Source organism: Pristiophorus japonicus, chromosome 15 (genome assembly GCF_044704955.1).
Source record: "Pristiophorus japonicus isolate sPriJap1 chromosome 15, sPriJap1.hap1, whole genome shotgun sequence".
NCBI lineage: Eukaryota > Metazoa > Chordata > Chondrichthyes > Pristiophoridae > Pristiophorus > Pristiophorus japonicus.
In genome coordinates this window covers 109,122,653-109,135,974 of record NC_091991.1, presented here as the reverse complement: position 1 = coordinate 109,135,974, position 13,322 = coordinate 109,122,653, and the positions used below count along the sequence as shown (strand labels likewise).

General features: G+C 46.6%; 1 non-coding gene across 1 annotated transcript; it reads right to left on the bottom strand.

Annotated features, from left to right (window-relative positions):
* Positions 1-2,840: 2,840 nt before the first annotated feature.
* On the bottom strand, positions 2,841-2,933 carry trnay-gua (transfer RNA tyrosine (anticodon GUA)). Its single transcript has 2 exons — positions 2,897-2,933; positions 2,841-2,876 (listed from the first exon to the last, which is right to left on the bottom strand). It is a non-coding gene; the product is annotated as a tRNA-Tyr (tRNA).
* Between the last annotated feature and the right edge of the window lie 10,389 nt (positions 2,934-13,322).

Sequence of the window (13,322 nt, the reverse complement as noted above, 5' to 3'; positions counted from 1 at the left end):
GAAGGTTGTTTGTGTCCTCCTCAGTGAATACCAAACCAAAGTACTTGTTCAATTGGTCCGCAATTTCTTTGTTCCCCGTTATGACTTCCCCTGATTCTGACTGCAGGGGACCTACGTTTGTCTTTACTAACCTTTTTCTCTTTACATATCTATAGAAACTTTTGCAATCCGTCTTAATGTTCCCTGCAAGCTTCTTCTCGTACTCCATTTTCCCTGCCCTAATCATACCCTTTGTCCTCCTCTGCTGAGTTCTAAATTTCTCCCAGTCCCCGGGTTCGCTGCTATTTCTGGCCAATTTGTATGCCACTTCCTTGGCTTTAATGCTATCCCTGATTTCCCTTGATAGCCATGGTTGAGCCACCTTCCCTTTTTTATTTTTTATAGGAGCAGGGAGGCCTTGCTGCAGTTGTACAGGGACTTGGTGAGGCCTCACCTGGAATATTGTGTTCAGTTTTGGTCTCCTAATCTGAGCAAGGACGTTCTTGCTATTAAGGGAGTGCAGCGAAGGTTCACCAGACTGATTCCCGGGATGGCAGGACTGACATATGAGGAGAGACTGGATTGACTAGGCCTGTATTCACTGGAGTTTAGAAGGATGAGAGGAGATCTCATAGAAACATATAAAATTCTGATGGGACTGGACAGGTTAGATGCAGGAAGAATGTTCCCGATGTTGGGGAAGTCCAGGATCAGGGCACACAGTCTAAGGATAAGGGGTAAGCCATTTAGGACTGAGATGAGGAGAAACTTCTTCATTCAGAGAGTTGTTAACCTGTGGAATTCCCTACTGCAGAGAGTTGTAGGGAAATGAAGCACACAGCAAGGTCCCACAAACTACATTGATATAAATATCTTGATAATCTTAGTGGTGTTGGTTGAGGGATAAATGTTGGTCAAGACACCAGGAGAACTCCTCTGCTCTTCCTCGAATAGTACCATGGGATCTTTTATGTGCACCTGAGAGGGCAGGCGGGGCCTCTGTTTAATATGTCATCTAAAATACAGCACCTCCGACAGTGCAGCACTCCTTCATGAATGCCGGTCTTGCCAGCGATGCCCAGATCCCGAGAATGAATCAATTCAAAAAAGAAAGCACATCTACTGGGGCTTTATAGGCAGGGAGAAACTTTGCAAAACCTTGATTAAGGAAATTTAAGTAGATCAGGTAGCGTCCAAGGCAGTAACTATACAGGGTCTGTGGAAGGGGTTATCATCATGATCATCATCATAGCAGTCCCTCGGAATCGAGGAAGACTTGCTTCCATTCTTAACATGAGTTCTTAGGTGGCTGAACAGTCCAATACGAGAACCACAGTCTCTGTCACAGGTGGGACAGACAGTGGTTGAAGGAAGGGGTGGGGAGTCTGGTTTGCCGCCTGCTTCTTCCGCTGCCTGAGCTTGGTTTCTGCATGCTCTCGGCGATGAGACTCGAGGTGCTCAGCGCCCTCCCGGATGCACTTCCTCCACTTAGTGCGGTCTTTGGCCAGGGACTCCCAGGTGTCGGTGGGGATGTTGCACTTTATCAGGGAGGCTTTGAGGGTGTCCTTGGAACGTTTCCTCTGCCCACCTGGGGCTCGCTTGCCGTGAAGGTGTTCCGAGTAGAGCGCTTGCTTTGGGAGTCTTGTGTCGGACATGCGGACAATGTGGCCCACCCAACGGAGCTGGTCGAGTGTGGTCAGTGCTTCGATGCTGGGGATGTTGGCCTGGTCGAGGACGCTAAGGCTTTGATGGACTATCTGGTTGTTTCGCTTTATCATGTTGCTCCTCTGATTGCCTTCCTATTGCCACACAGGATAAAACCTTCAGACAAGTAAAAGAGCTCAGCACAAAAAATAACTGCTGAAAGTATTGATGAAGTTTCTCACTCACAGAGCTCTCTCTTGTGATAAACAACGGCATTATGTGCATGTGTGATTCATTTCCTCAGTTTAGTGTGAAGGAAATCTGGTACACAAACATATCATTGAGGACAGGATCGAAGGAGAGCATTGGCCTTCATGTGGAGATGAAAGATTTATGTTTCATATTTGGAACCGAGAATCCCTCTATTTAAAAAATGAAGGAAATCCCATGTGTAGAAACGAAGAAATGGGATCAGCGAGTGGTGAAAATTTGATATTCCACAGCCGGACATGGAATACAATCAAACAACGAGTAGCTGGAATAAAAACAGAGAATGCTGGAAACACTCAGCGGGTCAGGCAGCGTCTGTGGAGAGAGAAACAGAGTTAACGTTTCAGGTCGGTAATCTTTTGTCAGAATTGGATCAAATTAGAAATGTAACAGTTTCACAGTTTTTAAAGAAGCGGAGAGGCAGGGAAAAGGGGAGGGAGGAAAGAATGGGCTGAATGCCCTCCTTCGCTGTACTATGATTCTATGACTGTATGAAAGAACAAAAGGAAAGGTCTGTGATCGGGTGCAAGTGTAGGTGGTTTGCTTTGGTGGTTTCGAATCACCCCAGCCTACGGTTCTAGACATGGGAATTATTTGGGGGAACAGAAAACTGAACCAGAGACAGCTCTTTCGGACTCAACCGTATAATACTTTATTCGGTTCCATACACACACACACACACACACACACACACACACACATACACACACACAACACAAAGATTAGTGGGAAAGCGAGAGGCTGCAAAGAGATTTAGATAGGTTAAGCGAATGGGCTAAGGTTTGGCAGATGGAATACAATGTCGGAAAGTGTGAGGTCATCCACCTTGGAAAAAAACCCAGTAAAAGGGAATATTATTTGAATGGGAAGAAATTACAACATGCTGCGGTGCAGAGGGACCTGGGGGTCCTTGTGCATGAAACTCTTTTAGAGAAAAGTACACTAGCTCCTTCGAGCCGGAATTGAACCAGCGACCTAAGGATGACTTTGCTGAGTATTGCCACTACAGTCCTCCGCTCTACCAACTGAGCTATCGAAGGGAAGCGGCAAAAATTGCCTTTAGCAGAGGATGGTTTCGATCCATCGACCTCTGGGTTATGGGCCCAGCACGCTTCCGCCCAAAAAGTTAGTTTGCAGGTGCAGCAGGTAATCAGGAAGGCGAATGGAATGTTGGCCTTCTTTGCGAGAGGGATGGAGTACAAAAGCAGGGAGGTCCTGCTGCAACTGTACAGGATATTGGTGAGGCCGCACCTGGAGTACTGCGTGCAGTTTTGGTCACCTTACTTAAGGAAGGATATACTAGCTTTGGAGCGGGTACAGAGACGATTCACTAGGCTGATTCCGGAGATGAGGGGGTTACCTTATGATGATATATTGAGTAGACTGGGTCTTTACTCGTTGGAGTTCAGAAGGATGAGGGGTGATCTTATAGAAACATTTAAAATAATGAAAGGGATAGACAAGATAGAGACAGAGAGGTTGTTTCCACTGGTCGGGGAGACTAGAACTAGGGGGCACAGCCTCAAAATACGGTGGAGCCAATTTAAAACCGAGTTGAGAAGGAATTTCTTCTCCCAGAGGGTTGTGAATCTGTGGAATTCTCTGCCCAAGGAAGCAGTTGAGGCTAGCTCATTGAATGTATTCAAATCACAGGTGGATAGATTTTTAAGCAATAAGGGAATTAAGGGTTATGGGGAGCGGGCGGGTAAGCGGAGCTGAGTCCACGGCCAGATCAGCCATGATCTTGTTGAATGGCGGAGCAGGCTTGAGGGGCTAGATGGCCTACTCCTGTTCCTAATTCTTATGGTTATGTTCTTATGTAAAAGTAACCCTTGGTGGCGTAAACGACAGTACAAAAAGTGGCCCGTCCTAACAAGCCCCTGTCGCCAATTAAGACGACCAAGAAAACAACACACTACGCTAACGTACAGGGTATAACTGGATTCGGCCAACAAATCCCACCTTACACACACTATAATCACACGCAGCACCTCCCCACTAAACCCCTAAGACTTGGTTTGGGACACACGACACCCCCTCACACTCGATTCGTTGGTCTTACCGGTGCCTGGGCTTGGGTAATGTCCCCCAGATTATCCGTTGGCTCACTCGCTGCTTCTCCCTTGGGGAAAGCTTTCTCTTCCGATTCCATGCCACCGTTGCAGCATTCAGGTCCTGGTCTCGAGGGTCCTTCCGAAGGTAGAGTCACGAGGTTCTTGGTTCCTCGTTGGTGGGTTTCCTCTCCGTCCCGGATGGAGTGCATAGTTCTTGGAGCGAAGAGAGCGAAATGGCAGCAAACTGCCTTATACGTTACAGTCCATGCTTCTTCCTGCCAAAATAGAGTATTTCCTTTGTCTGGGGTGATTGCCTGAATGGCCCATCATCCCAGATCTTACGTTCGTGTCATCATCATCATCATCATCATCATCATAGGCAGTCCCTCGGAATCGAGGAAGACTTGCTTCCACTCCTAAAGTGAGTCCTTAGGTGGCTGAACAGTCCAATGCGAGAGCCACAGACCCTGTCACAGGTGGGACAGACATTCGTCGGGGGAAGCGGGGGGTGGGACTGATTTGCCGCACGCTCTTTCCGCTGCCTGCGCCTAACCTCTTCACGCTCGCAGCATTGAGATTCGAAGAGCTCAACGCTCTCCCAGATGCACTTTCTGCACCTAGGGCGGTCTTTGGCCAGGGATTCCCAGGTGTCAGTGGTGATGTCACACTTCACTAGGGAGGCTTTGAGAGTGTTCTTGTAACGTTTCCACTGCCCACCTTTAGCTCGTTTGCCATGAAGGAGCTCCACGTAGAGTAATTGCTTACGTTCGTGTATTCTGTTGATGGCTCCTGATGGACTCTGTGTCCACTGGGTCTGGGACTTAATGGCAGTTCTGGTTCAGTTTCCCGCATTTCGGGGCTATCTCATCCAGGTAATGGCGTAAATGGCCATTGATGGGTTTCTGCTTGGCACCCAATCTTGGGCTAAGCTGTTTTTCATTACTGAACAATCCTGCCAATCACCTGGGATGTTTTCTCTCCTGGCCATTGTTGCCAAGAGACCTCAATCTGCTCCAGACATTTTCAGCAAACTATGAAACACAATCTGTCCCAAACTCCCAATCTTTGGGAAACAGGACAGCGTCCAGCATGTTCTTTAATAAAAACCTTCTGGTGTAAGCACTTTGTTCAATATCCTTCAATATTTTCCCTGGGCTTGCGCCGATGCTTACAGAAGGCAGGAGAGATTTAAATGACAAAAGGGATGATGATTCAAGACAAAAGGAGATGGTAATAGGATGAGTAAAGAAACAAAAGATGGGCCCAGATGTAAATGGCAGCAGCAGCCCCATTACCAACAGCTACCATCCGAAAAAATGGGAGCAGGGGTTGTGGTCTGAAATTGTTGAACTCGATATTGAGCTGTAAAATACCGAATCGAAAGATGAGGTGCTGTTCCTCGAGCTGGTGTTGAGCTTCGTTGGAACAGTGTTGGAGGCCGAGGACGGAGAGGTCGGAGTGGGAGTGGAGTGGGGAATTAAAGTGACAGGCGACCGGAAGCTCGGGGTCACGTGTGCAGATTGTTTCTCTGTTTCTCTCTCACAGACACTGCCTGACCTGCTGAGTGCTTCCATCATTTTCTGTTTATATTTCCGATTTCCACCATCCTCGGTATTTTGCTTTTGTAGAGAGAAGATATAAATAGCACTGAAAAAATCTGAATAACATCAAACAGAAAGCGTTATATTTACATCTAATTATTTCCTTGAGAAATGCCATCGATACTTTGAGCAGCTTTTTTTTTTACACTGTCCCACCTTTGCACAGGCCAGTATGCACTCTATAAAAACCCTTCATCCCCACAATTAACTCTCCCCTTGAGCTTCTCTGCTCCAAGGGAAACAATCCCAGCTTCTCCAGTCTCTCCTGGTCACTGGCGTCCCTCATCCCTGGAACCATTCTGGTCAACCTCCTCTGTTTCTGCCCCTGAGTTCTATAATTCCCGCTACCATCCCCTTCCCGTTCACAGGAAGAGTTGTTAACCGAAGCATTAAGCTGACTTTGTTTTTAGCAGATACTGTAGGACATGCAGAGCCGAAATTCAGTCTCCCGAAATTACCAAATTACCACTTGCCGCCAGAAAGCAGCAGCCACACGGCGGAGTAGAATGGCCGCCGCTCGCAAAATTCTAAGTGGTGCTTTTTCTGGTGGTCCCCACTTCCGCCCCACTGCTGCCGACCCCGTCTAAGTGTGTCATTAAAGCGTGCAACGCCGATCTCTCGCACCTCAACCTAAATTTAGGGGGAAAAAAATCTTCGGGCCACCGAACGGTGCCCCCAACAGATTTTTTCTGTGGGTGCGCTGTGTTCGCTGAGTGTGCGACATGGTGGTGCGGCGGCCATTCAAGGGGAGGGCACACTGCCGCAGCCGCCATTTTATTTTATTTGTCAGTTGACTGTCAGGTGGACCTGACAATTATGCCCCTGGATTCGGCCGGGCTGCCAACAGGCAGCCTGACTCCCCCTCTTGGGTGCCAGGCCACTGGCCCGGCCAAAACCCTCTCTGGTGGCCCAGTGAACCGAACTAGAATAATGGCAGAGTTCGCAGCGGCCCTCCCCTTTAAGTGAAGGGGAGAGACGTGGTGACGCACACGCGTCATGATGTCAACAGCGCCAGGCTGATGACTGACATCGACGGAGATTTCGTCCTGCCTCCAGTTCCGTCCTGCTAGAGTGCTCACCGCCCCACTACCGCCTCCATTATCACCAACTTCCGGTCCGCTCGGAAAAAATGTCAAAGAGCTGAATTTCGCACAGGAGGCCACTCATCCGCCGCAGCGGTGAAAACACATTAGCAGTGGTAGGTGCGTGCCGTTTCAGGTGGCGGTGAATTTCTACCCCCGCTGTGTGCACCTTTCAAGCAATTTCTGATTTTCAACATTTACAATTTTTCTATGATATTTTTACAGGACAAATTGCACTTATACAGCACTGCTAACATAAAGAATCATCCCAAGGTGCTTCGCAGGAGTGTAAGTGGACAAAGCTGGATGGTAAGCGGAAGAAGAAGACATTAGGGCAGGTGACCAAAAGTCTGGTCAAAGAGGTAGGTTTTAAGGTCTTAAAGGAGGAGAGAGACTTAAGGAGGGAACTCCAGAGCTTAGGGCCTGGGAAGCTGAAGGCACGGCTGCCGATCGTGAGGCAAAGGGAGTTTGGGGTTGCACTAAAGGCCAGTGTGAGAGCGGTAGAGAATTCGGAGGGGGAGGGTTGTAGGGCTGGAGGAGGTCACAGAGATAGCGAGGGGTGAGGCCATGGAGTGATTTAAACATGAGGATGAGATTTTAAATTAGAGGCATTGGAGGAACTGGCAGCCATTGTAGGTCAGCGAGCACAGAGTTGATACACAGCTGTATCTCAAACATCACAATGCATTATGAAGAAGTTTTTGCACTGCTGGCTTGGGCCAGTTTGGGAAATCATGCACCCTTCGGCCTGTTATTTTCCATCCATTCAGTGCTGGAAGTGCCGCAGTATAACATTTCCCCTTATACGTGTGATTGAGAAATGCCATCCAAAGGAACCAATCTCAGTTTGCCACTTGTCCAGTTTACCATTGAATAACTTCTCCAACTACAGCAATATAGTCAGCAGCACCTGAAAGGTTGATTTTCTGGGCAAAATCACACTGTCCAGTCACTTATTACATTAGAACATAAGAAATAGGAGCAGGAGTAGGCCATACTGCCCCTCGAGCCTGCTCCGCCATTCAATACGATCATGGCTGATCCGATCATGGACTCAGCTCCACTTTCCCGCCCGCTCCCCATAACCCTTTATCCCCTTATCGGTTAAGAAACTGTCTATTTCTGTCTTAAATTTATTCAATGTCCCAGCTTCCACAGCTCTCTGAGGCAGCGAATTCCACAGATTTACAACCCTCAGAGAAGAAATTTCTGCTCATCTCAGTTTTAAATGGGCGGCCCCTTATTCTAAGATCATGCCCCCTAGTTCTAGTCTCCTCTATCAGTGGAAACATCCTCTCTGTATCTACCTTGTCAAGCCCCCTCATAATCTTATACGTTTCGATAAGATCACCTCTCATTCTTCTGAATTCCAATGAGTAGAGGCCCAACCTACTCAACCTTTTCTCATAAGTCAACCCCCTCATCCCCGGAATCAACCTAGTGAACCTTCTCTGAACTGCCTCCAAAGCAAGTATATCCTTTCATAAATATGGAAACCAAAACTGCATGCAGTATTCCAGGTGTGGTCTTGCCAATACGCTGTATAACTGTAGCAAGATTTCCCTGCTTTTATACTCCATCCCCTTTGCAATAAAGGCCAAGATTCCATTGGCCTTCCTGATCATTTGCTGTACCTGCATACTAACCTTTTGTGTTTCATGCACAAATACCCCCAGGTCCTGCTGTACTGCAGTACTTTGCAATTTTTCTCCATTTAAATAATAACTTGCTCTTTGATTTTTTTTCTGCCAAAGTGCATGACCTCACACTTTCCAACATTATACTCCATCTGTAAATTTTTGCCCACTCATTTAGCCTGTCTATGTCCTTTTGCAGCTTTTTTGTGTCCTCCTCACACATTGCTTTTCCTCCCATCTTTGTATCGTCAGCAAACTTGGCTACGTTACACTCAGTCCCTTCTTCCAAGTCGTTTATATAGTTTGTAAATAGTTGGGGTCCCAGCACTGATCCCTGCGGCACCCCACTGGTTACTGGTTGCCAACCCGAGAATGAACCATTTGTCCCAACTCTCTGTTTTCTGTTAGTTAGCCAATCCTTTATCCATGCTAATATATTACCCACAACCCCGTGAACTTTTATCTTGTGCAGTAACCTTTTATGGGGCACCTTGTCAAATGCCTTCACAAACATTTTTCTGTTTTTAGTTATGGAAAAACACCGAGCTTCCACAACCAGCTACAGAATGTTCCATTTAATTTGCCTGGTTAATTATTGAGGGTTTTAGCACTGTGGCCCAAAGAGAGAGCACGAGAGAAGATGGATTGATATAGCACCATCCACAAACTTAGGACACCCCAAAAGGCCGCACTTTTGCAGTGCTGTCTCTGTTATAGTGCTGGGCAATGTAGCAGGGAATTTCTGCACAACAATCCCACAAACAGCAATGAGATAAATGACCAAATAACCTGTTTTGGTGTCATCGCCTTGGGTGTCATATTAGACCCTGAAATGAGCTTCCGACCACATATCCGCAGCATAACTAAGACTGCCTATTTCCACCTCCGTAACATCACCCATCTCCGCCCTTTCCTCAGCTCCTCCGCTGCTGAAGGCCTCATCCATTCCTTTGGTACCTCTAGACTTGACTATTCCAAAGCACTCCCTGCTGGCCTCCCACATCCTACCCTACGTAAACTAGAGGTGATCCAAGACTCGGCTGCCCGTGTCCTAAATTGCACCAAGTGATTTGGAGGGAATCTTGGAGGGGAAGAGGTGATGGTGTTCCCATGCGCCTGCAGCCCTTGTCCTTTTAGGTAGTAGAGGTCGCGGGTTTGCGAGGTGCTGTCGAAGAAGCCTTGGCGAGTTGCTGCAGTGCACCTTGTAGCTGGCAGACGTTACCTGCAGGCCAGACAGGGTAGGGACAACAGGTTCCCTTCCCTGAAGGACATTAGTGAACCAGTTAGGTTTTCACACAATATGGCAGATTCCATGGTGTTGTTTCTGGGATCCGATTTATTGAATTCACTTTTACGTAGCAAGAAGTAAACTGGTTTGCAAGTCCAGTATTGTAAGCATTGTACTACTATATCCACTGTTTGATTGCAGCTAAGATTATACAGGTTGTAGGAAATATTGGATGTGTTTTTACCCTGTACACAAGGGAATGTTTTTCTCCTCTCTCTTTTGCTGAAGATGCGGATTCATGTTGGGCTACACTTTCATGAATGCTAGCAGCACCCCCTCTCCCCAGAGGGAAACTGTAACCATTTGATCATGTGTGATCAGCAGCTATTTTACCGTGGAGGGCATCACAGTCGAGCCAAGTGTGGTTCTGTCCTCCGCCAATGTCACGGGGTCATCGAGTAGCAAATAAGAGCAGGAACACTGGCTTCATTCTCCCTCTCTGTCACAAAGGCATGTGTTGCACTGCGCAGAACAGAGGGGGTTAACATCTGCGAGTGTCCAGGTCTGGAGGACCCTGTTCACTTCATGCTGTGCCATTAGGACGAGCTACAATGGAGTGTTTTAAAGAACACTTTTATTGTTTGGGGTTGTTAGCTTGGATCTTTCAATCAGCAGTATTTCATTGCCAGCGGAAACCCATTAAGAATAAAAAGACGTTTAAATAATGGTGGTTGGACAGGGCAGGCCACCTTGTGTGTGAGTGCAACAAGGTACACGTCACAAAGCTTCAGCAGATGAAAGTACTGCTGGTTGTAAAAATAACCCATTGATTTTCAGTGCACACATGTGGTATGAATCCTACTTATCAGGCACAGCACCTGGAATGTTTTTCAATGCCTGGAAAACTGCAACTTTAATCTAAATCAAACAGACCCATTCTGAATCACTTGATTAGAAGGCCGAACTGTATTCTATCTTTCATGAGTTCTTTGGAAAACTGCAAATTTAAATTCTCCAATCGAGCAACCCAGATTATTTCCTCCCAACCCCCGCATTTACAAAGACTCTTGGCAGAGTTCGACTGAAGCTCGGCTACAATAGAAAAGGTGATGGGACATAATTGGCGATGTTTAACTGTTGCCTTGCTGAATAAAAGGCGGGGAGGGGGGGGGGGCGCCTTGTGTAATTACATGGTCATCACCACCAACAGTGAATGGTTGGGCTCGAGGCAGCACCCTGCCACCAATCCCATGAGTTACTCCCCTCGCTGGTTCAGCATTGCCCTGACGCAGTGCAAATGGCAGTGTATGAATCCTACCTACAGGGCGAAAAGGGTTACATTATGAGAACAGGTTGCATAGACTAGGCTTGTATTCCCTCGAGTATAGAAGATTAAAAGGTGATCAAATTGAGATGTTTAAGATGATGAAAGGATTTGATAGGGTAGATCGAGAGAAACTATTCCCTCTGATGGGGGGAGTCCAGAACAAGGGGACATAGGACTAGACATGCGACTTCATTGTCGGCGATTTTCTCGCCGGTACAGCTGTGTTTGCGCCCGGCAAGAGTTTCCACTTGCGTTTCTTCACGGTATCGCCCACATCTGAAGTTGCCCGCCGGGACCAAACTGCCCATGTGCAACGGCGAGAACAACCGCCAGGGCGTAAGTTTGGCCTCAACCGCCGGCGTCCAGATCGGTGAGACACCCGCCTGGTAAACGCTGCTTAAACAGGATGGTAAGGGGGGCCCCTGCAAAGAAAGGTCAGTTCTTTAATTATTTTCTTTTAATTTTAAAACGGCGATTAGGTATAAAACTGTCTTGGGAATGCTTTGTATGTTTTTTTTATTGAAATTTTTCTTTTAAAGTTTTCCCCCCTCCCTAGGCCCAACCGCAGCCTTGGACTAAATTTTAGTACTCACCGTCCATTCCGGTAACGACCGCCCATGGTACTAACGTTCCACTTACCCACCGAGAAAACTGCCGAGAATGAGTGTGTAACGCCCATTTTCTCACCGGGCTATTAGTTTTAATTATTTTACACACAACAATGAAAATTCTCGCCAGCGTTACTCGCTGAGCGTTGGTGGTTCTTCTCAGCAGGCAATCGGGCGTCGAGGGCCTTTGGGGAAAGTCTAGCCCTTTACCTTAAAATGAGAGCTAGGCTGTTCAGGGGTGATGTCAGGAAGCACTTCTTCACACAAAGGGCAGTATGAATCTGAAACTCTCTCCCCCAAAAAGCTATTGAGGTTGAAGGTCAATGAAAATTTCAAAACTGAGATTGATATATTTTTGTTAGGCAAGGGTATTAAGGGTTACAGAACCAAGGTGGGCAGATAGAGTTGAGATACAGATCAGCCATGATCTAATTTGAATAGTGGAATGGGCTCGAGGAGTTGAAGGGCCTCCTCCTGTTACTATAACAAATCACTTGCCCTATTGGAATGAGATAGTAGCTTAATGTTAGCATTCCAGCCTCTGAGTGATTTGTTATAGCAGTAGGCCATGAGATAATGACCATATCATTTGTTTTTTCGTGACCTGGATTGAGGGGAGTTCACTGGTGTTGTGGCCAATATTTATCCCTCAACCCTTGTCTTTGAAATGGTGGCCAAGGCCATAAGATCCTTTACGTCCACCTGAGGGGGCAGACAGGACCTCAGATCAACATCTCATCCAAAAGTCGACACCCCCGACAATGCAGCGCTCCCTCAGTGTTTTATTGCAGCTTTTTGTCGGTCAGTTGCGGCTCAGTGGGTTGCACTCTGTTGGAGCAGATTTTTGGACATATACTGGACTAGTATACGGGACCAAACATTTGTTTTATTTTCCCCTTTAATGTATTTTGTAAGGGACAATACTGATGCATTATGCTCGATATAAAACAACCAGTTAGACTTTAAGGTATGCTGGCCTTGAGTTATGGAGATAGGAAAGTGAGATAATGAACACTGGAGAGTTAAGTGCTGGGTATGTTTGTTTATACCGGTGCCAAAAGACCTGCACTTGTTTATACTGCCCTGTCACAATGCAGGATGGTTAATATCAAAAGCTTAGCCTTCGATAGTAACAGCTTTGTAGTGCTAAAGCATGTGTTGTAAAATGACGTAATTTGTAAGATAAAAGAACTTCACTGCAGATACCAATTTGAGAAGATGGTTCAAAGACAGGGGTCTCTAACACTTCTCCCAAAGCTTTGTCTCCAATTTAATAAACCTCTCTTTATATATTATACAGTCTCGGAAATATTTTTCCACAACAAAATGGATCACTTAAGACAGTATCTGGAATCTGGTGTTAGAGACTGAAAAGAGAGGTGTACGGGCACGATGGGATAGTGTATAAGATACGAGTAAACAGATAGCGGGAAGAGTCTGACTAACCAGTTTGAGTTGTCCCTTTAGTAAATAAGGTCGGTGCGGAAGGGAACTGATCGATCCAACCTAGAGCCGAAAACTCCGGTGGTAAGGAAACACGCTAGCTTTGTTGCGAAGACAAAGGGTCACCACAGAGTAGTCGTGGCCGTGAGTATTACAGAAACAAAGGGAAATGTCCAAGACTGGCGAACATGGAAGGTAAGGAAGGGAATGTAAAATGTGGGCTCCCGGGGTCATTAATTAATTCCCATCATTAATTGTAACTTGCGTAATTACGTAATGCCATAAAAAAAGCTGATAGTGACTATCTTAAGTGACATATGGATCCAGACATAAGCTTTGTTGAATGAAGAAAGACTTTTGTGAGTGTCTATTTTGAATGAAGAGAGTACTCGAGTAATTTTGACTGTGGAATGAATGAAAGCCTGTTTTAAGAAGGTGTGGAGTTGCCT